Raw genomic sequence first — 21,836 nt, 5'->3', positions numbered from 1 at the left:
CTCCCATAGCTTGTTGTAGTTCTAGGAAGCAAAATTCATCCTTGCTTCTCCTGTTTTCTCTCCCTTATCATGCTCCTTCCACACCGTCCCCCCTCCCCCTCCCCCGTTCATTTCTTGGTGAGGAGACTGGTGATACTTATCTTGAACTGAGGTGGCCTGACAAGTTGGGAGCAGTTTCATGGTGGAGTCTCATCATTCCTGGTGGGTACGTGAAGATGCTTGTGGATATGTGTTAAGAAAGATGGTAACAGGCAACTAAGCATTTACTGGTGGGACGCATGTCAACCTGATGAGCCACGCAAGGTTTACCCTCACAAGGCTAGTTATTTGTGCAGCAGAAAACCTACCAGATAGAAATTCAGAAAGCTAAGTTGTAAAGCTGTGTCTTCTGCTAACTTGTCTGTTTCCTCATTTAGGAAATTATTAGGAAGAGAATCTACCCAAAGCTTCTCTGGAAAATAATGTGGTATTCTGTATAACACAACTTGAAACTCCTGTCTCTACTGAGTAAAGATGACTGTCGCAGAAGTTACTCAGTATTATGGCTAGAAAAATTGAGCTCTAGAGAGAACTGTGAACCGATAGATTAAATCAAACTAAGACTTAGTTTATTTGAACTCTTTCTTCTTTTTTGGTATGGTTGTTTCCAGTTACACCTTTCCCGGTGAACACTGCTTTACTTGTGTCTTAAGTTTCGATGTGTTATTTCTTTGTTTTCATTCATCTTAAAGTATTTCCTAATTTCTTTTCGACCCACTGGTTATTTAGGAGTATGTTTGGTTTCTGCATATTGGTGAATTTTGCAAACTTCTTTCTGTTATTGATTCCTAATGCCATTTCCTTGTAATTGGGGAACATACTTTGCATTATTTTCATCTTTTAAATTTCTTGAGGTCTGTTTTATGGCTTAACATATGGTCACTCCTGGAGAATGTCCCATGTGTACTTGAGAAGAGTCTCTATTCTGTGGGTGGGGGGAGTTTTCTATAGATCTGCTAGGTTTATTCATGCCTTCTGTTTCCTGGTTGTTCTTCTGACTAGGTCTATGCATTATTGTTCGCGGGGTGTTGAATTCTCCAGCCATTTAATTGAATTTGTCTGTTCTTCCCTTCCTTCCTGTTAGTTTTTGCTTCACGTGTTTGGGAGCTCTGTTTTTAGGTAAAGACTTTCTTGAGGGGACCAAAAAAGAGTACTCTTGTTGTGTCACCTACTTTCAGGACTTTACTGAGTTTTAGAGTTCAAAAAGAACACCACACTGATGAAAAACCTTGGCTTTATAGTATAGCAGCTCTCTGACGTTGATGGAGGCATTTAGGCCACATTTACACATGTAAAGAGAAAGGGAGATTGATGGCTTATTTATCCCATGTATTTTATTACTGTAAGTGACCAGTAGGGTCCACCAGTTAAGGCCAAGCCAACATTATCTTCAGTAGCAGGTGACTGAGCGCTTTGACTGACCCAGATGTAATTCAGCATTTCATCTCTACTCTTCACTTACTCTGTGTCGACATGGACTAACTGGATGCAAACATGTTCCATGGGGAAAATATGCTTTTTGGTTTGTTGGTTTGTTTTTTTTTTAAGCAAATAAGAATAAAATGCAATTTTCTCGTTGTTTCTAAATCTATGACTCTACCGCGCTTTCTGTGTATAGGGCCACGTGGCAAACTCCAGGTGCATCTGTCACACAGAAATTGCTTTTTCCCCCAAATACAGAAATGTGAAATAAACCAATTTGGGTTCAAGTAGTGTATGCTAGATTTACTTAGTATCTATCGAACATCTCCCTACACTCATTGTATTAGGGCTAATCATAGAGTTAGAACTGCCTAGTTTTTGCACAAATGCATATACAGCTTCTACTTAGGCCGTGATACTGCTCACTGATGGTTTTTGCTAACAATGTTATGGTCAAACATTTAATTTTTTTTCTTTTCAGCAGTATTGTAAATTTGTTCTAGGCATATGTCAGTTGGAAAAGCAAGGATGGGGGTAGTACACACGCACACACACACACAACACAGACACACAGGCTTACGTACTTATACCTAAAAGATAATTCCTCGCTGAATACATTTGTTAAAGGCATTTATCTTTGATTTCTCTATTTCTTTTGCCATTTTATTATCCTTAACCATGTTTTGGTGTTCAGCGATGAGTGATGTCATAGTTAAGCCATTGCTTTTTTTTTTTTTTTTTTTAATTTCACTAGGAATGAAATGCTGTGTGGCTGAAGAGATTGTACATGTATGTTAAAGGTATTTTCTTTTCTTGCATGTCTCTGAATAGTCCATAGAGCTGATGGCTAGTGGGGGAAGCCGCGTAGTTCTGCATCTTAACTTTCTCCAAGAGAGGAATGACTATCTTTTTTCATATTTTTTTTTCAACGTGTGACCTCCCTACCTGCTGGGTTTCCCCACAGCTGTCAGCTCACTACTCTAGCACCATACTGCTGCTAGCCTTCCTGGTTCACAAATAGGAAGTAAACAGAGAATCTTGCTAATTTGAGCCCAGTAGGAACCTTAACACTGTAATGAGGGACTAATTTTGAAAGCACAGACGTAGCTCACAAAATTAGAGCCAAATTTTTCAATGATCTTAAATAACTAATTGAGAGTAAGAATGGTACTTAAGGAAGAGTGAAATACTGCCACATCGAGGAGTTAACAAAAGCCGGAGAAGGATCCTGATGGAGCCTTTGTAATTATGCAGTCTGACTTGGGCTGCCACCGAGGCTAATCTAAGCGTGGGAATGATAATGTACCTTAGAGGACAGGTCTGTGGTTGAAACCCTCTTGATAGATTTTGACAAATTAAACAGTGGTAAAGATGTTTGGAAGTTGTCCAGGTCCTTACCATTATTTATGTCCGGGAACTAGAAATCAGTGGTTAATTTGCAGTTCTTATAATTTTTATGATACTCCTGTTGTTGTAAATTTAGCCGTGTGCGGCATCGGCTCAGCGGGATGCGTTTTCTGTTGTCAGCTACCTTTTGACATCATGATAGATTTCAGTTGCCAAATCTTTCTTGATAGAATAAAATGTAAGAGAGAGCTTATACAGACTCTTTGGATCAGGTCCAGACACACGCAAGCATACGATGGACTTTCTGAGATGGAAAGGCTCAGACTGGAATAAGAGGGGAAAGGTAGGTCCTGTTGATTTTTGGTTTTCCTCTTTTTCTGATCATGTGTCCATAACCCCTTCTGGCATCATTTTCTAGATGAGCTTCTCTTAGCGTGACTCAACACTGGCCTGCCTTTTTTTTTTTTTTAAGATTTTATTTATTTATTTGACAGAGATCACAAGGAGGCAGAGAGGCAGGCAGAGAGAGAGAGAGGAGGAAGCAGGCTCCCAGTGGAGCAGATACCCCTGATGCAGGGCTCGGTCCCAGGACGCTGAGATCATGACCTGAGCCGAAGGCAGAGGCTTTAACCAACTGAGCCACCCAGGCGCCCCTGGCCTGCTTTTTAATGTGTGGTACCTTTTGTGGTAACCAAAGTGTAACTTGAAATTATAGATTTTCCACACCTTTTAACAGTGAATGAACGTCTGCGCCCTTTTTACTACACTGGGTCGCAAGCTCCTTCGTCTTGTGTTTTTCCTCAATATGTTTTAGCATCCATTACACGATTTTAACGAAAATATTGATATTCCCCCAGATAACTAAAGACTTAGTTGGAGGGGTGCTTTGTAGTTAAGATGTTTCTTTCCTCCCTCTTCTTCCGTTTATTCCGAATGCCTCCTTTGTAATTATCCTCTCCCATAGCCCCGACCCTTGACCCGCTAACAACAGGAGGGGATTAGTGGACACCCTGCTTTTTTTGTACCTGGCTTCTCTGCGAGGCTCTGTGTTGACCTCTAAATTGTTTCTTCTCAGGCCCTCGCTCTGTTATGTAACGTATTTTGTAGATCTCCCTTTGATCTGTGTGAACGTCTAGCCTTCCATTTCTCTTAAGTCATTTGCTCCGCTTGAAAACATTTTATGACTCCATTGGCCAACCTTTTATTTTTTGCTTTCATATCCCTCCTTCGAATCTCTTCAAAGGGGCTTCCTCCTTCATCTTCACTGTGAGCTCAGCAATAGCACCAAGGTATGATGTGTTTGACCGAAGGATCTCCAGCTCGGGGAGAAGGAGCGCGTCCCTCATCCCCCTTTTGTGTAATTGGGTTACTTATCTGAAGTGACTTGTGTGGAGTGTCCGTTTGGCAGGGACTCTGCTGCCCTAGTTTGCCATAGTCTTGTCTGCTCCCAATGTCTAATAAATGTTTAATGATAATTGAAATGATCGGTTATCAATCCATAGTGAAGAAGAGCTTATTAACCTTTTCTAGGCACGAGAACATTTGTCCTTGAGGTGAAAGTTTCTCATTCCAGTAACTTTAAATCAGATCCATCGGACTCGTTGGGTCCCTGCTACATAACACCATAAATTGGTTTCATGTTCTTCATCTCTTTTCTGGAAGGTGTATGCCCTTTGCTATTGCATCAAAGATGAGCCAATATTCATGTATTTGAGATAAATTCAAATAAATGCACTTGGATAATGTATTTTGAGGGCATGCACTTTAAAATTTTTATTATAAAGGAAAATACAATTATAGAAATCCACCCAAACACATGTGCGTGCACACACACACACACACACACATACACACAGCTGGTTCTGTACAATGTGTCCTATTTCTGCACTTGCCTGAAAGGTAGCCACTGTCTACTGAGCTCCTGAAAGTTGACTAAGATGGCTGAGAAACTAAATTTTATTTAGTTCTAATTAATTTACAGCCTAATAGGCACAAGAGGCTAGTGATCGTTGTATTGAACAACATTCATGCATATGTATGTACTTATAGGTCACTTGTTCTAAGGCAGGTATTTTTGTAACATGCGTCCAAGTCAAGACATGGAACTTTGCCAGCCACCCAGACATTTCATGTGCCTTATCCCACTAATAGCCCCTTCCAAAAGTAACAAGTACTCTTATTAATTTCTTTTTTTTTTTAGAGTAGGGTCCGCATCCAAAAAAGGGGCCTGAACTCAAGACCCTGAGATCAAGAGTTGCATGGTCTCCTGACTGAGCCAGCCAGGCACCCCAGTAACGGGTACATTTAGGAATCACTTCCCTTTGTTTAATAATTATTATTATTGTTATTTTATTACCTACAGGTGCATTCTTAGACACCATAGGTTAGTATTACCTCTCCCTTTTTTTAAAATGGATATATCTATGAAACAAAATGGGATCAGGAGGATAGACAAACCGTAAGAGACTCTTAATCTCATGAAATAAGCTGAGGGCAGTTGGGGGGTAGGGATAGGGTGGCTGGGTTGTGGATGTTGGGCACGGTATGTGCTATGGTGATTGCTGTGAAGTGTGTAAGCCTGCTGATTCACAGACCTGTACCCCTGGGGCAAATAATACATCATATGTTAATTTAAAAAACAAATAAATTGATACATCTTTTAAGTTTCTCAGTTTGCAAGTTTTCCTCTGTTCTTTTCTTCACACGCTACCTTTGGGAGGACCCTGGTCATCTGAACTGTAGAGTTTCTAAGAGTCTGATTTTGCTGATTACATCCTCAGTTCACGTGTTCCTCTGCCCTCTATATTTCCTTCAGATTGGTGGCTGGATCCAGAGGCTTATATTTGATGCCTTTAGCGAGACTCTAAGTGGTGTTATGTTCTTTCACTCAGGAGGGATAATAATATTTTACTGTCTTTCTTTTTGTGATAGTAAGAGCCATTAGTGCTCACTGCCCAGATCCATTAATTCACTAGGAGTTGCAAAATGGGGATATTCTAATTCTGTTTTTTAGCTGCAGTGTGTTTGTAATTTTACTCTTATCTACTCTTCGGGTAGCCAGTGGATCTCTTCATATAGGAAATACAGGATAAATACTTGCTTCTGTTTGCCAATTTTCAAAATAATGAATTGGTTCCACATTACTCTCGGAAAGCCATCGGTAAACTTTAATATCTTTCTGAACCATGAATTTAAATGTTAGTCAGTTTCAATCCATTACATTTCTTATTTTTTATTGAAGAGTATCCACCTTTGATCATGGCACTTCTTTACGTTAACTCCTTGATCTGTCTGAGAAGATCCTACTAGTCTTTGGGAGCGTCTTTGCTCACTGCTAGGACAGTAGCAGATTTACTTTGCAAATTTCTTGCCTGAGAACTGAAATAAGCCATCTGTCTAAGAACACTTTCTTTAGTGGAGATTTGTGTTTCAAGAGTTTTCTTTAGTGTTAACACTCATTGTTCCTGATTTGGTCATTTTATCTTGATTATTGTGTCTAGGTCTCATTCATGTTGATATTTCTGTTTCATATTCAGTATTGGAGGGCTTTTAATTAGCTTCTTACCTGTTACATACTTATATTCTTTCTTCCTGGTTTTCAGGAATATGGGGTGGTGAGCATTGAGTAATTTATAGAATTGTTGAATCAATACGTTGTACAACTGAAACTAATATAACACTGTATGTCAATTACAGTTCAGTTAAAAAAAAGAATATGGGGGAGGGTAGAATTAGAATATCGCATAATCACTAACTTGCTTATTTATCCACCATATGTGTATTAGTCTCAGAACAACAATACTAATACTACCACTTCTAATTATAATTACCAAAAAGAGTTAAACATTTTCCCTATACTCTTCCAAATTTCTTTCTGTGCTATTTTTTTTTTTAAATGGTGTTCTGTTGCTTGTCTTTTCAGAGCATACAGCTATTTATACTATACTTGCTCCCTTTAACCCAGTTTTAATCTTCGTTCTGCAGGTAAGTATATTCATTACTCAACACTAGTCTTTACATTGATATCTCTATCATTTTGTCTAAAGCTCATTTTCTATTAGATTCCATAGGAGGAGCTCATGAAGTCTATATTCTCAGAATTCTTGAATTTTGATAACAGTTTACTGTACCCTTTACACTTAAAAGGCAGTTTTGCTGGGTGTAAAATTATTGGTTCACATTTTAAAAGTATCTTGATGGTGTTATTTTATTTTCCTCTGGCTCAAGACCTTTTTCTTGGGTGGGGGGTGGGGGAGTTGTAGGATTTATTTATTTATTTGAGAGACAGAGTGTGTGTGAGCAGGTGGAGGGGCAGAGGGAGAGGAAGAGGGGAAGGGCTCCGTCTCATGACCCTGAGATCATGACCTGAGTCAAAATCAAGAGTTTGATGCTTAACTGACTAGGCCATCCAGGCACCCCTGGTGTAAGTCTTAAGTACAATGATTTTACACAGTGTGTTTTGGTATTGGTCATTTTGAGTCAAAATGCTCTAGTATCAAGTGTCCTCTTTGACGTACATTCCCAGATTTTTTTAATTTTATTTATTTATTTTTTTAAATGTCAAGAACGTTTCTTTGTATTATAGTTTTAAGTATTTGGACAGATCACTTCCTTTGATTTCCTTTTCAGGGATTCCTATTTTCTGTATGTTGGATCTTCTTTACCTGTCTTCAGCATTTTGATGCTATCATTTAAATTCTTTTTATCTTCATTTCTTTTTTATTTTTAGAATTTTTCTCCTTTTTTCTCTTAGGGTTTAAAGCATTATTTATCATATTTCTTTGTTCTTGTGTCCTGGTGTATGCCTCATTTTAAAAATGATTTTTTTCAGGTTCATTCTTTCTTCCCTCATTTCTCAGTTTTTCTAATTCTGATTTATGTTATTTTTTCATGCCTTTTTATCCTATACCCAATGTCTTTTAGCTCATTTTAAAATAGGTTATAGTTTTGATCTGCCCTAGGGCATGTCTTTCTGGCATGTGCTTTCATTTTTATTCTTTTCCTTTTTCTTTCTTTTAACTTTGTGTAGCATTTGAGCTCAGAATTTTTGTTGTTGTTATTGTTGTTCTTGTTGCTCATTTCTATGTGTAAGTGGTTTTTCTAAATTTTTACTTAGGCAGGCTTGATTTAGATAGTTCGTCTGACTTCATGGAGCTCCCTCTTCTGGTCTAGTTCCTACTAGGGGGTTACTGCCCTGCTTTCTAAAATTTCTTGACTCTGTCTCCTTTGCCTACAACTTCTGGACTTTGTCTTTCTTTCCTTTTGATTTTCCGTCTTTTTCAATTTTAATTTGATTTCCAGCAGTTTTTCCTGAGTATGAGGTCCAGTGCTAGAATGGAGTCCCACCAGCTCCATTTCAAGTGGTTGTATGTACCGGACTACTCCGGATGTTTCACAGTCTCTTCATGTAAGTCCTGTGTACTGACTCCTTCCTAGAATGGGTGAAATTCCTCCCAGGGTTCTGCTGCTGTTTTAAATTGGCTCATCATACTTTCCATTTACTACTTTATTGCAATTTGGGGGGTTCTCTTTCTCAAGTCCTTCAGTTGCCCTGTTGTTTCCTTCTCCTTTCCACACAGATGTTGCTGATCTGCAGGACTTGTAGTTAGCATTGGCGTTTCCTTAACTGTTTGTACTTTTGTGTTTCAGGCAATACCTAGTCACCTAATTTTGCTATAAATTTGTCCATGGATTTTTGGTTTTGCTCTCAGTTTGTTGATTTTGTGTGGGCAATTGAAAAGATTCACAAACCATGCTTTTGCCTCTCTCTCTAATTTTTAAAACTGTGTTCAGTTTATTTAAACTAAAAACACTGGTTCACCCATTTCTCCCACCCCACAACCCCATACCTCTGGCAAGCAAGAGTCTGTTCTCTGGACCTACTAGCTTAGTGTACACACACACACACACACACACACACACACACACACTTTACACATTAGGTTTGAACTGTGTGGGTCTGCTTGTATGTAATTTTATTTTATTTTTATTATTATTTTTTTTAATACAGTACTGGAAGGAGTACGTGGGTGGCTCAGTCAACTGAATTCACATCTTGGTTTTTGGCTTAGGTCATGATCTCAGGCTTATGGGATCCAGCCCTGCGTCAGGGCCCTTGCTCACTGGCACGTCTGCTTGGGATTCTGTCTATCCCCCACTGCTCCTCTGCCACTCACATTATTCCTTTCTCTCTCTCACTGTCAGACAAATAAACCTTTAAAAAAAATATGGTACTATAAATGCATCTTCTCTTTCTTATGATTATCTTAATAAAATACCATTTTCTTTTCTCTAGCTTACTTTACTGTAAGAATACAGTTTTCAGTACATATATAAAATACATGTCGGTCAATAATTTTTGTTATCGGTAAGCTTCAGTCAACAGTGGGCTAGTAGTAGTTTGGTTTTTTGTAAGCAAGAAGCAGTGTGTATGTTTCTGAGGGTGTGGGGCATTAACATCCTCAGTACCAGTATTGTTCAAGGGTTAACTGTGTGTGTGTCTAAAATTTATCTATTCTTAAATTCTTTCTAAAGAGAGATCATATGGTATTTCTCTTTCTCTGACTTACTTTGCTTCATATAATGCCCTTGAGGTCCATTCGTGTTGTTGCCAATGACAAGAGTTCATTCTTTGTTATGGCTGAATAATATTCCACTGTGTATATGTGTCACAATTTCTTTATCCTTTTAACCACTGATGGACACTTAAGTTGTTTCCATTTTTTAGGTATTATAAATACGCCAAAATGAACATAGGAACGTGCACGCGTGCGTACCCACACACCCACACACCCACACATATATATATGAGCCATGATAATTTTTAATAAAATTTATATATATTATATTTATACTAATTTGAATGAATATATATTCATTTTATTCATTCATTTTATTTTTCTTTAGATAAATAGCCAGCAGTAGAATTACTGGATGATATGGCAGGTTTGTGTTTAATTTATGAAGAAACTTCCCTACTGCTTTCTGTAGCAGCTACACCAATATACATCCCCATTAGCAGTGCACAAGAGTTCCCTTTTTCTCCATGCCCTTAAAAACACTCATTAATTCTAATCTTTTTTATAGTTATCATTGTAACAGATATGAGGTAATATCTCCTTATAGTTTGATTTGCATTTCCCTGATGATTAATGATATAGAGCATCTTCTTATGTATATCTGTGTATCTTCTTTGGAAAAATGTCTATTCATTCTCTGTATTTATGGGTTCATTCTCTGTATTTCTGCTTTTTGTTTGTTTGATCATTTCTTTTAATACCATGCTGTTTTAATTTTAATTACTTTAACTTTGTAATGTAGTTTGAAATCAGGGAGCATTCTGTCTCCAGCTTTGTTTTTCTAATTCAGGATTGCTTTGGTTATTTAGGGCCTTGAAGGTTCCATACAAATTTTACAATTTTTGAATATTTATATTGCTTTGGGTAGTACGGACATCTTAACAATATTAATTCTTCTAATCCATGAGAGTGGAGTATTTTTCCAATTATTTGTGTATTCCTTCTTTCCTTCAACTTCTTGCTTAATGTCTTATAGTTTTTAATATATGAGTTTGCCACTTCCTTGGATAACTTTATTCTTATTTTTTGTTCAGTATAATTATAAATGGGATTGCTATCTTGATTTCTCTTTCTGGGAGTTTGCCATTAGTGTATAGAAACACAACATATTTTTGTGTATTGGCTTTGAATCCTACAGCTTTACTTAATTTGTTTCTTAGGTCTAACTTTTTTTGCTGGGGTCTTTAGCATTTTCTCTATATAATATCATGTTATCTGCAAATACTGAGTTTTCCTTCTTCCTTTCTAATTTGTATACTCCTTCCTTTTCTTCCTTTTATTGCCTTTTCTTACCTAAGTGCTCTGGTCAGGACTTCCAATACTATGTTGAATTATCATGGCAGGAGTGAGCCATGGTAATTTTTTGTCCTGTTTCTGATCATAGAATAGAAGCTTTCAGTCTTTCACCATTGAATATGATATCAGCTGTGGACTTTCCATATATGGCTTTTATTATGTTGAGTCTATTCCCTTCTCTGCCTGTTTTTTAAAGAATTTTTATTGTAAATAGATGTTGAATTTTTTCAGATGCTCTCTCTGCCTCTATTGTGATGATCATATGTTGTTTTATCTTTCATTTTGTCAATGTAGTATATCACAGTGATTGATTTGCACATGTTGAACCATCCTTGCATCCCTAGAATAAATCCCACTTTGTGTTGTTTACATTTAATGTGTTGTTGAATGCAGTTTGATTATGTTTTATTGAAGACTTTTACCTCTGTGTTCATCAGGGATTTGGGCTAATAATCTTCTTTTCTTTTGGCATCCCTGTCTGGTTTTTGTATCAGGGTAATTCTCCTTGTAACACAAGTGTGGAAGAGTTCCTTTCTCTTGTATTTTTTGGAAGAGTTTTAGAAGAATTGGTATTAAGTCTTTGAATGTTTGGTTGAATTCACCAGTGAACCTGTCAGGTTTTTGGTTGAGAGGTGTTTTGATGATTGATTCAATCTCCTTACTAGTAAATGGTCTATTCAGATTTTGTATTTCATCAAGTTTCAGTCTAGGTAGCTTGTGTGCTTCTAGGAATTTATCCGTTTCTTCTAGGTTGTCCAGTTTGTTGGCTTCCACTTTTCCACAGTAGTCTTTTATGCTCTTTTGGGGTTTCTGTCACTTATAGCATCTCTTCTTTCATTTCTGATTTTGAGTTGTCTTTTTATCTTGATGATTCTATCTAAAGGTTGGCCAAATTTGTTTTTCTTTTCAAGGAATCAACTCCTAATTTCATTTATTTTTTTTCTATTGTTTTAAATTTTCTATTTTTTTATTCTGCTTTAATCTTTGTTGTTTCCTCCCTTCTACTAATTTTGGGCTCAGTTGTCTTCTGTAGCTCCTTGAGGTGTAAAGTTAGCCTGTTTTAGACTTTTTAAAGTTAGACTTTTCTTTTTTTTCTTTCTTTTCTTTTTTTCTTTTTTTTTTTTTTTTTTTGAGATAGGCATCTATTGCTCTGAACTGCTCTCTTAGAACTGCTTTTGCTGCATCCCATAAATTGTGGTATGTTATATTTTCATTCTCATTTGTCTGGAGGTATTTTATTCTTTTTCTTTTGACTTTTTTGACCCATTTGGTTGTTCAGCAGCATGTTGTTTAATATCCTTTGTTGATAGGTATGTGCTTATAACATTTTGTTAATCGTTTCTGACTGTTTTTGTAGTTCCTGATCTCTGATCCTGTGGGGCAGTCCTGGTTTTTGACATTTAATAGGTCTAGACTTTGTGAACCAAGAGCTCAGTGTTTAGCTGGGTCATCGTTCCAGCTGTCTAAACCATTGCAGCCAAGTGGGTTGGTGAGGTCATATTCCGCCTTATCAGACAGCCTCAGGCTGGTTGTTCAGGTCTAAGGAGTCCAATCAACCTCAGTACTGAGATCTGAACGGATCAGTGTAAGCATCCCAAATCTGTCAGGGTCTTCTGGTCAGTATGGTAGATGCCATAATTAAGAGTAAGGCAGGGTTATGTGTTTCTTCCTTGTACAACCTCACTGTCATTTTGGCAGAATGCACTGAAGGCAAGTCTCGGCTAGAATTCTGCCAGATGGGCGGAGCCGTTTCAGGAAGTAAGCCCAGAAAAGTCATACAACTTGTTCCTTGGAGTCCTTCTTTCCTGCCCTCACGTACTACAGCAGGCGTCCTATAAAAAAGCTGTACTATGAGGAGCGAGTGATAACATTTTGATGGCAGAATCGACATGTTTCTAACTGAAAGGGAACAGTGTTTTCTCATAGTACCAAATGAGAGCTGGGCCTCAGGGGCAGTTTTGAAGGTATTTGGCTCCTTGGTGTTGCCACTCATGATCTCTTCAGCTTATCCTGCATCTTGAACACAGCTGTTGCACCAGTGAAAATAATTTCAAGTGTCTGTGATGCTCATGAACAGACTTCCTGGTGTTGGTCTAGATTCATACCTGAGGTACTTGTTGGCCTTCTTTCCTGTGTGGAAGGTTGAGGGAATGTCCTGGGGGGACGGATCTCTGATTCGAAAGGCATGTGTGTGTCTCACTAAAATAAACATGTATGTGCACTTGATTTGGAAAGAGCTAATTAGCAAAAGAGTGAGAGATTAGAGGTATTTTAAGATTCAGACACATGTTATGATCAGTAAACAACATCGTGTGTACGTACTTACAGAATTGAACTACCCTTTTTATCAGGTCATTTGCTCTGTTTATAACTTTGTCTAGAAGTTGATTGTTGATCAGATTTCATGGTTTGTGAGTATATATTTAATCACAGTTCAATTCTGTTGCAGCTGGCCAACTGAGAAGAAAGCAAGTGACCTCTATGTTGTGGCTGGGAAACCTTTTCCAGTACAGTGAGTCTGCGTCACTTCTGTCTTTGGAGTGATAGCAAGGCTGTCACCTCCTCCCTTTCATCTGTTCCTCCGCATCGACCCATCAGAGTTAGCCCTTCACGAGCATTTCTGAAGGCATCTTTTCTCTTCTCACCTCTTGTTTGGTCTGTACCTGCTTTTGTTCCATACTGCGCTTTGGTTTCCAATTTGGGGAGACAGCATAGCATGGTGGTTGAGATGGTGGATTCTAACACGGACAGCAGAATTCAAACCCGTGCTGTGCCATTCATTAGTTTCCTCATCTGTTAAATGGGACAAAGGACAGCCTAGTAGTGTACCTGGTCCACAGGAAGTGTTGCTTTCACACTATCGCTTCTCTTCCTACTGCTGCTATTCTTGGTTTGGTCTACCATCACTTTTTACTCCGTCCTGCAGGTCCCTCCAGATTTAGAGTTCATCCAGACCCTGCTGTCGCAGACAGCCTAGCACGCGTCATCCTTCTGACTCCCGCATCCTTTGTTTTCTTCCTCTTCCCAGTTATTAGTGGAGTTTAGGGATTTGCTTGAAACGTACCCTGATATTTACCTACCTAAGACATACAACCGGTGAGCATGACAGGAAATCTTTTCTCAAGGCAGATACGTTTATGAGGATGCTTTTGTTGAATTGTACTTGGTTTGAAAACATACTCTTCTCTCTTGAAGGACTCTTACAGGTTTTGTGTTGGGAGCTAGATCTCCCATCAACTCTGCCATCACAGTCGTCACAGAAGGAAGTCAAAACTCAGTTGCTACCAGGTGTTTTTTTAAAGCATCATTGGGAGCCTTATTATTGGATCATTGTTTTTCATCTTTGTCTCTTGTGATGCTTTTCCCGTGGATTTCCCACCATTGAGTCCAATGTACGGCACAGTCCTCTTGAATAAAAACCCCTCTTATTAGCAGCACTTCCCCTCTGCATGGGTTTTTAGGTGATCTCGTAGTAGAAGATCACATTTCATTATGCTTTGGAAGAAGAGAGTAATGACATATTCCTTGTACAGTTGGCCTCTCCCTGCTAATGTACGTCAGACTGCTTCATTAAAAACAACAAACAAACAAACAAGGTATAATGATAAGAGAAAGGTTTTTCTCCCCCGTGTTTGAACACAAGAAATAGAGCGATGTTGCTGCTAAGTAAAGCATTTTTCTATTTAGAATGCACTGAGGAATGTATGGCTGCTATCAGTAGAATATAAATCATCACATTTTTCTCTCTAAGTGCTAAAGTCCACCTGATATTTAGGACAGAAAGAACTCCTTTATCAGGTGTTCTTCTCTCCATTCAGACTCCGCACAGATGTTTTATAGGAATTAATGCATTTTGCAGGCATTCTCTTTTTCTTTCTTTCTTCTTCTGCTTCTTCTTTTTTCTTTTCTTTTTTTTTTAATTAGGCACTCAGTGTGAAGAGAGCTTCAGGTCCTTACTGATGCTGCTGGTCAGACTTGCTTAGGGTCAAACCCATTGTCAGGACCATCCCAGGAACTTAAGAGAGCTTCTTGTTCTGGTACGTGTTTTAGGTCTTTCAGGTTGAAAAGCCACAGCAGAATGACTTGCTTTGTAGAAGAGCACAGTCGGGCGGATTCAGCCTGTTGTGTTTGGTCTGCACGTTTTAAACTAACCTGTGTCTGTGGCCGGAATTTAAATATCAAGGGATTCCACCTAAAACAACCCTGCAGCTCTGGGCCTTATGAAAAAGTGCAACAAAACTCGGGCCCACATTCTCAGATGTTAGCTGTGGCCTGGAGCTGGTTGGGGGCTGCTTGCTGTATCCAAGGGGGCGGCCTAAAATTTGTCTTTTCCTCTGGCCTGCTTTACTCATCAGCGTGACCCACTGCTCCTGTTGGCATTGGTTTGCAACCTCTTTAAAGTTGAAAAGGAAAAACAAAACAGAATTGGTATTCTGGAGTAAACAGTATGTTGAGTGTGACTTTCTGATGGCTAACTTTAAGATGAAAGAGAAATATAAAACTTTTGAAACTAATTTTTGAAGTGTATGTATATAATCTCAGTATATAATATTTCTGGCATATAAGTAAATGTGATTTAAAGTAAATGAGTACATATATAAATGACAGAATTAGTGTATCAATGATATGTATAATTTCTCATCTGCAGAATGTATTATGTCATAGACTCATCAAACTGGAGGGACCTCTTGGTAGCATCTAGGTCTAGGTCAGCACGCTCCTTTAACTGTTTAGAAATTAAAGGTGAGACCCAGAAAGTCAAATGATTTGTTCAAGACTGTACAGTTAGTAGGTGGTAATGTTGGGACAGGATACCAGTGGCCTGTTGCTGATGCCAGGCAGATATGGGCCCTAGTGTGTGCTGCGGTGTAGAGGGTTAGAGCAGAACTTTGAAAGTGCACATGTATCTTTTCTATTGTTTTGACAGGTTGATGTTTAAAGGAATATATTTTACTCTATACAGATTCTATACGCACTCTTCACAAATCTTCTGTACCCCAGTGTCTGGCCTGTTTCTCTAGCAGAATCCTGGTAACTATTTCCTGTGGACCCCTGGACCTTTCTACTGGATGCTCTGAGGAATATAGCAGGCGGTGCCCATAAAACTGAGCTAATTGTCATTCTTCCCCTCCCTAACCTGCTCAGTTTTCTGTTTTGCTGATCTTGGCTATTACTGCCACGTAATGGAAGTTGTTGTGTTGTGTTCCGTGTTTTCTTCTCTGATTGCTCATGTTCTTCGTTTCTAGGCCATATTCTGTGTTAGAAACTTCTACAAATGTCAGCATTTTCTTCTCATCCTCCCTGTTCCTTTGTTAGGTGAACCATCACCTTTTGTTGGGACCATTGCAGTAGACTCTTACACTTCTTCTTGCTAGCTTAATCACACTACCAGTTCTTTGTCCTCTCCACTGGTTTTCAACCCTGACTGCCCTTTAGTCACTTTGGGATTCTAAGACTTAGGTCTGGGCCTGATGCCCAGAAATGGATTTAATTTAGTTAGGGTAAAGGCTCTGGCATCAGCATTTTCAGAAGCTTTCCAGAGGAGTTCTCATGTATATCTCCAGAGCTGACAACCCCTGCGTGGTGGTTTTCTATAAAACACATCACATGGGTCACTCCACTGCTTCAGTGTCTCTGTTTTGTGAATTGAGTCCTGATTCCCACTTTGGCTTGTGAGGCCTTCAGAGTTGGATCCTAACTATTCCTCCAGCCTTATCTCTGGCCACTGCTTTCCCATGCATTCATATGCTAGTCACTAAGAGTAGCTTTCACCCCCTCCTGGAACTCAGAATGTTTCTTGATCATTCCGTGCCTTTACCCATGTAGTTTCCTCCATCTAGCTCTCCCTCTTTGCTCTAGAAAAACAAACTCCCTATCCTTGAAGAAGATCAGCTCCATTATAAATCCTTTCTGCTACCAAATTATCATTTATCACAGTTTGTTAAAATTTAGCTACGTACTTGACCGTCTTGCCCCTCTAGACTAGAGCTATTCAGTAAAACTTCGCGCAATGATAAGACATTCTACGCTTTCAGATATGGTAGCTAGCTCCCCTGTGGAGCTGGTTAGCCGCATGTGGCTCCTGAGCAGTGGAAATGTGACTAGTGCAGCTGAGAACATGTGTTTTTAGCTTTCATTTAATTTTAATTGGAATAACCACCTGTGACTAATGACTGCTGTTTTGGGGGACAGCACAGAATTTGACTGTGACCTCCTTGAGGGCAGGGGCTAAATCTTACTCTTCATTTCATTCCATGTCGCCTGGAGTGGTGTTCACTTGTGTTTGTTCATGACCAAATGAACGAAGGTAGGAGTTGTATCAAAACACATGATCTGACCCACGTACCATTATAGACACCCAATAGACAAATGAAAGTCCTCCAATGAGCGTAACACATGAAATCTCAATTGACTGTCAATCCAGGTCTCGTTACTCGGTTTCACAGGTGAAGAAATAGAGGATCAGAGTAGTTAAATGACTCTGCTCAGCCATATTTACAAAAAATAAATCTGATATGTCTTCTGTTTATTTGTAGTTGCATTATAAACAGCACGTTTCTTCTGTTACTTCTAGTTCTGGGTTTCTGAAAATATGAACCCCAGAGACCATGTTCTGTGGCCTCGCTTGTTGCTTATAGCCCATCTGGTCTTTTCACATTTCACAGGTTGGCTTTTATCCTTTGGCCACGTAGGTGTTGTCATTTCTTGAGTCTGGGGCTGTTGGCTGTTACCAGGTTTCTTGTTTTTATACTATTACTAAATCTGCCCAAGACCAGAGGTCATGAGTTTGACCAATGACAGTTCTTTCTCGTATGCAGTTTTGAAGACTGCAAAGTTAGAGTTTCTGGAGATGGGATGTATGATCCTATTATTAAAGCTGAAGTTTAGCAGACCACAGGTCCGGGAGAGGGAATGGCATTAAGGTTCATCTCAGACCTTAATGTAAAAATTGTCTTATAACCTGAAAGCTTTTTTTGTGCGGTGTCTAAATTAAAGCTCTGTTAGTGGGGGGGAGGGTAATTGCATTTTTGGTGGGTAGTGAATCTCAATTCTTACTTATAAGAAGTCTATTTGATTAAATCCTTATAGCTTCCTTGCTCATTCTATTTCCTTTTCACTGTGTTATCAACAATAAGGTGATTTTACTTTGAGGGAACGTAAAATTTTCTTTTTGTTCGAATTATATCCCACTCATTCACATAAATAACCGCCATGCTAACCTTTCTTAACATCTTCACAGTTGTGAACAAATACTGTGCAGATGCAATCTGCTTTGACCTTGCCTTACCCAGTGGTTTTATTGGGGGCAGGAACAAAGACTGGGAAGAGTTGATTTCATGAAGGAACCAAAGAGCTGTTGTCATTAATTTTGTTTACTAGAATTCAATAACTTTATTCATTCAGGAAGATCTATTAGTTGTACATCTGAATCTAATATAATATGGTGTATCATTTCTATCTCATCCCAAAAAATAAATGAGGAAGGGAGGAGGAAGAAAAGAGATATATTAAGTGGCTTTAATAGAATGGGTGTACAGGTCCCCGGGAGAAACTACTGGTTAGACAGAGCAATGTAATAAAATGGAATCATTGCTATATTAGGACAAGCATTGTGTGTACATGGAACAAATTACAGAGGTGTACATCTAAAGAGAGATTCGTTTCTTCTTAGAGGAAGTGGCATTTATACCTGAGTTATGTGGGGAGGGTGAGAAGTGCCTAGGAGAGAAGGGGCAGAGGGAGGTAGTAGGCTTGGGGATGAGAGAGTCCAGGGCACGCACTGGTGTTTGTTGGTGGTTGAACGGAAGCCGGGCAGCAGCCGGAGGTGCGGCCAGAAGGCCAGGCAGCAGCCAACATCAAGAAGGATTCTCTGATACCTTTGGACACTTCAACTTAGCTTTCTGGGCCTTGGAAGCTAAGAGCTTATTGAGTAGGGGTGGCGTATGCACCTGGGGTGTAGGCGACACGAAGCAGCCGTATCAACTTGGGGATGTATCCCAGTAGCAAAAATCTGAAGATGTGTTGAGAAAAGCCATCCAGGAACTGAATAAACTTTGCCACTTGTATTTTTCAAGATGACTTAGTCTTCCCTCTGGGGAGGTTTGGGGAGAGCAAGTGTAGAGGCCGGGAGGGAGCTTTGAGGTGGCAATGGCAGGGACCTATGGGAAGCTCTCTTATGTGGGCTCATGAGTCTCTTTTGGGATGAAGAAAAGAAAATGGGAGGGCTGTGGCTATTAGTGTGGTGGAGTGATGGAGGCCTCAGTGCTGCCTCTGGAGTCTTTGGCCTTATTTGCTGGATGAATGGTGGTGATGTTCCCTGAAGGACAATGCAGGAGATGTCCTCGGAGGAAAAGAGGGTGCTGAAGAAGTTGGTGGATAATGGAGGAACAGAGTCACGAGGGAGACTCTTCACATGGGAGGTATGGAGAAGAGGAGAGGGTCTGCCCTGCCGAATGGAGCCAACAGACCAGATCAGAAGAGACTCAACACTGAACGACCCTGGTGACAGGTTTCAGTGCCTCAGTATGAACAGAGGGAGATGTGGGAGGTGAATAAATGGAGACCAGAAGAGTGGATGGCTCTTTCCAGAAGTTTGTGGAGAAGGGGACGAGGGACTAAGAGAAGAAGTTGCTTGATCTGTTTGATAATGGAGATTTCAAGGCCTCACTAGAATCTTTGGCTTAAACCTTACTCAGAAATTTTAAATCACACAACTTTAGATAACTCTCTCACTAGTGGTTAGTTAGCAGCAAGTCAGAGGCTTTTTGGAGGTAAGCAGAGCAGGCACGTGGAAGCACAGCAGGCCGGATCGTACGTGATAGACATCCATAAGGAGAAGACCCCCACCCCTCACCCCCACACAAGTAACAAGTTTGTCAAGGGGGTCGGGTGGCTTTGGGTGTTAGGAGTTAGCCCCACACAGCTGGAAAAGCTCAGGGCTCTCGTGGGTAAGAAGCTTGCAGTGATTATTGGGAGTTTATGTGTTTGACAAAGGTTTCCATCGAAAACATGAGGGCAGAACAAGTTGTGGTGCTAAAGGGGTCAAACGGTTTTCTAGAAAATTCACTTAATGGCAGTATCCAGGCCCCCGATCCACCCATAAGAAAAAGAGTCACTTTGAAAGGTTTCTGCCTTTTTTGTGGATACCATCTAATTCTATCCTTTTTATGAATGTCCTCCTCACCCCTAAATTTGTGTGTGCTTTTCTAATGGAACACATCTCTACATTCAGTAACCATGTTAATTTATGGGGGATTTTGGACTTGTAAGGAGTGAAAAATGGGAAGGTAAAACGACTTCTCTTTGTTTTAGTCTAAAGAGGTTTTTACTACTGGGTTCTTGACATCTTCCACCTTAGTTTATCTTTAATTTATCTTTAACTGGAACCATTTTGCCCATTAGCTCTATTCTAATGACCTCTCGAAATGGTCAGATTTACAGGCAACACATGACAGAGAAAATGCAGAAAATCGGCCAGCTTCTCCTGACATTCAGCAGCAGCCTACGTCTAAATAGTGGAAAAGTTTATTTGCTTTTTCTGAGGATGTGCTAAGTGATTTTGCAGTTTGAGTGGTATGGCCTTCCAGCACTTAGGCCTGCATTTATTAAATAAATTTGTTCTCTAACTCATGTGTTAAGTGTGTATTATGAAACCTCAAAGCCAATTTCAGTGATTGCAATGTGCAAATATTTTTTAAATTATGTAATTAAATAGGCCTTGGCCTGCAAGGTCCACCGAAGTAATTTATTAATTGAATAGTCTGATTTAATTGTATGTTATTTTCGTTTATTCAGGGAAGAGCCTGCATCTGTTGCAGAGATAGGAGGAGCCTCCTCTGCTCTTGTCACAGGGGGTGCAGAGGTCTCTCCAAGAAATCTTTAGCACCCAATTAAATATTAACCAAGAAGAAGGGATTTGTTCTTTCTCCCCTCAAAACTCTGTTTTGATGATCTGAGTCTGGTGTTTTAAAGGGAAAAGAAAAAAGAAAAAAAATGTCTTGCTGGGGAGAATTATTTGTAACTTCACTGTGTTTATCACTGTATTATTTAGAACTGAATCACTCTTCTCTCTTTAACTGTGGCATTGCTTGGGGTTACATAAGGTACGGGCATACAGAGAGAAGCCCTGTTAATTCGGTGTTAGCTGCGTCTAGCTATGGCTAAAGCCTTGCCGTATCTGTTTCCTTAAAATGTCATTTTAAAGGTATTGTGGTTTCAGAGCAGCAGCTGTGACTGAAAAGTATGTAAACTAAGCTGTTCTTGCTCATATCATTTTTATATTCTTATGTCAGACCAGAAGGCTGCTTTAAATTTATTTTTCATTGTGTATTAGTTCTAGAGCCTGTTTTTTTTTTTTTTTTCTTCCTTGGGAACATATGTTCTTTGGGACGTGTGATACTCATGCGCTGAAGAAAATAACAATGGGGCGGGGAGGAAGGTACCAAAACAGTTTCTTATTTATTGTATTGTATTTGGGAGAGGATGAGTTTAAAAAAAAAAAAAATTAACTCTCGCAAAGTAGAATTTTGGGGCCTAGCATCTGTGTTTTAGGAAATGAGAGAATTCAGCCATACTGTACCAAAGTCACGTGAAAGGCAGTAACTTTTAGAAGTCCAAATTGCTTTCCCAAAAGGAAAATATTTTTTGTTGCTATTAAATATAGTTTATATTGCTACCTCAGAACTTTTTTTTTTTTTTTTTTCCAGTGGGGCCATTTACTTAAATTCTTAGTTAATATTTCTATATAGAAACGTCTTTGTCTCCGGAGCTCGCCTTTGCGAATTCCCATTTAATATGCGGTTGTGGATAAGTATTTATTCATACCATGTGGTACCCCACACCTGATCAAGTGACTGTATGCGTCATGTCAGCCAGCAAAATGTTTGAGTGACTTGTGAGTAATGGTGGCATGGAAGGTACAGAGGGTTGAAGGAAACAATAATGGGAATTTTTTTTTTCCCTTATGTATTTCAGCATGCATACTGCCTCAGCTCTGCTGTGGAAATTTGGAAGGTTGGATAGAGAAATACTCCTTTTCCTAAAGAGTTGTAAAAGCAGAGTAGAAAGTATGAACTATTAGAAATTTCCATGGTAAATATAATTTGATTACATGTGTTGGTAATTTCCCTCAGAGCTCAGGATTTCATTCGGAGT

At 39.3% G+C, this 21,836-nt stretch overlaps 1 protein-coding gene across 3 annotated transcripts in view; it reads left to right on the top strand.

Annotated features, from left to right (window-relative positions):
• FOXP1 (forkhead box P1) overlaps nt 1-21,836 on the top strand; it is a 685,031-nt gene that overhangs the window by 323,670 nt on the left and 339,525 nt on the right. The gene's annotated exons all lie outside the window — the stretch shown is intronic.

Source organism: Mustela nigripes, chromosome 2, assembly GCF_022355385.1.
Source record: "Mustela nigripes isolate SB6536 chromosome 2, MUSNIG.SB6536, whole genome shotgun sequence".
Classification (NCBI taxonomy): Eukaryota; Metazoa; Chordata; class Mammalia; order Carnivora; family Mustelidae; genus Mustela; species Mustela nigripes.
Note: the sequence above shows the minus strand (reverse complement) of the source record. Positions and strands in the feature narration are given on the sequence as shown.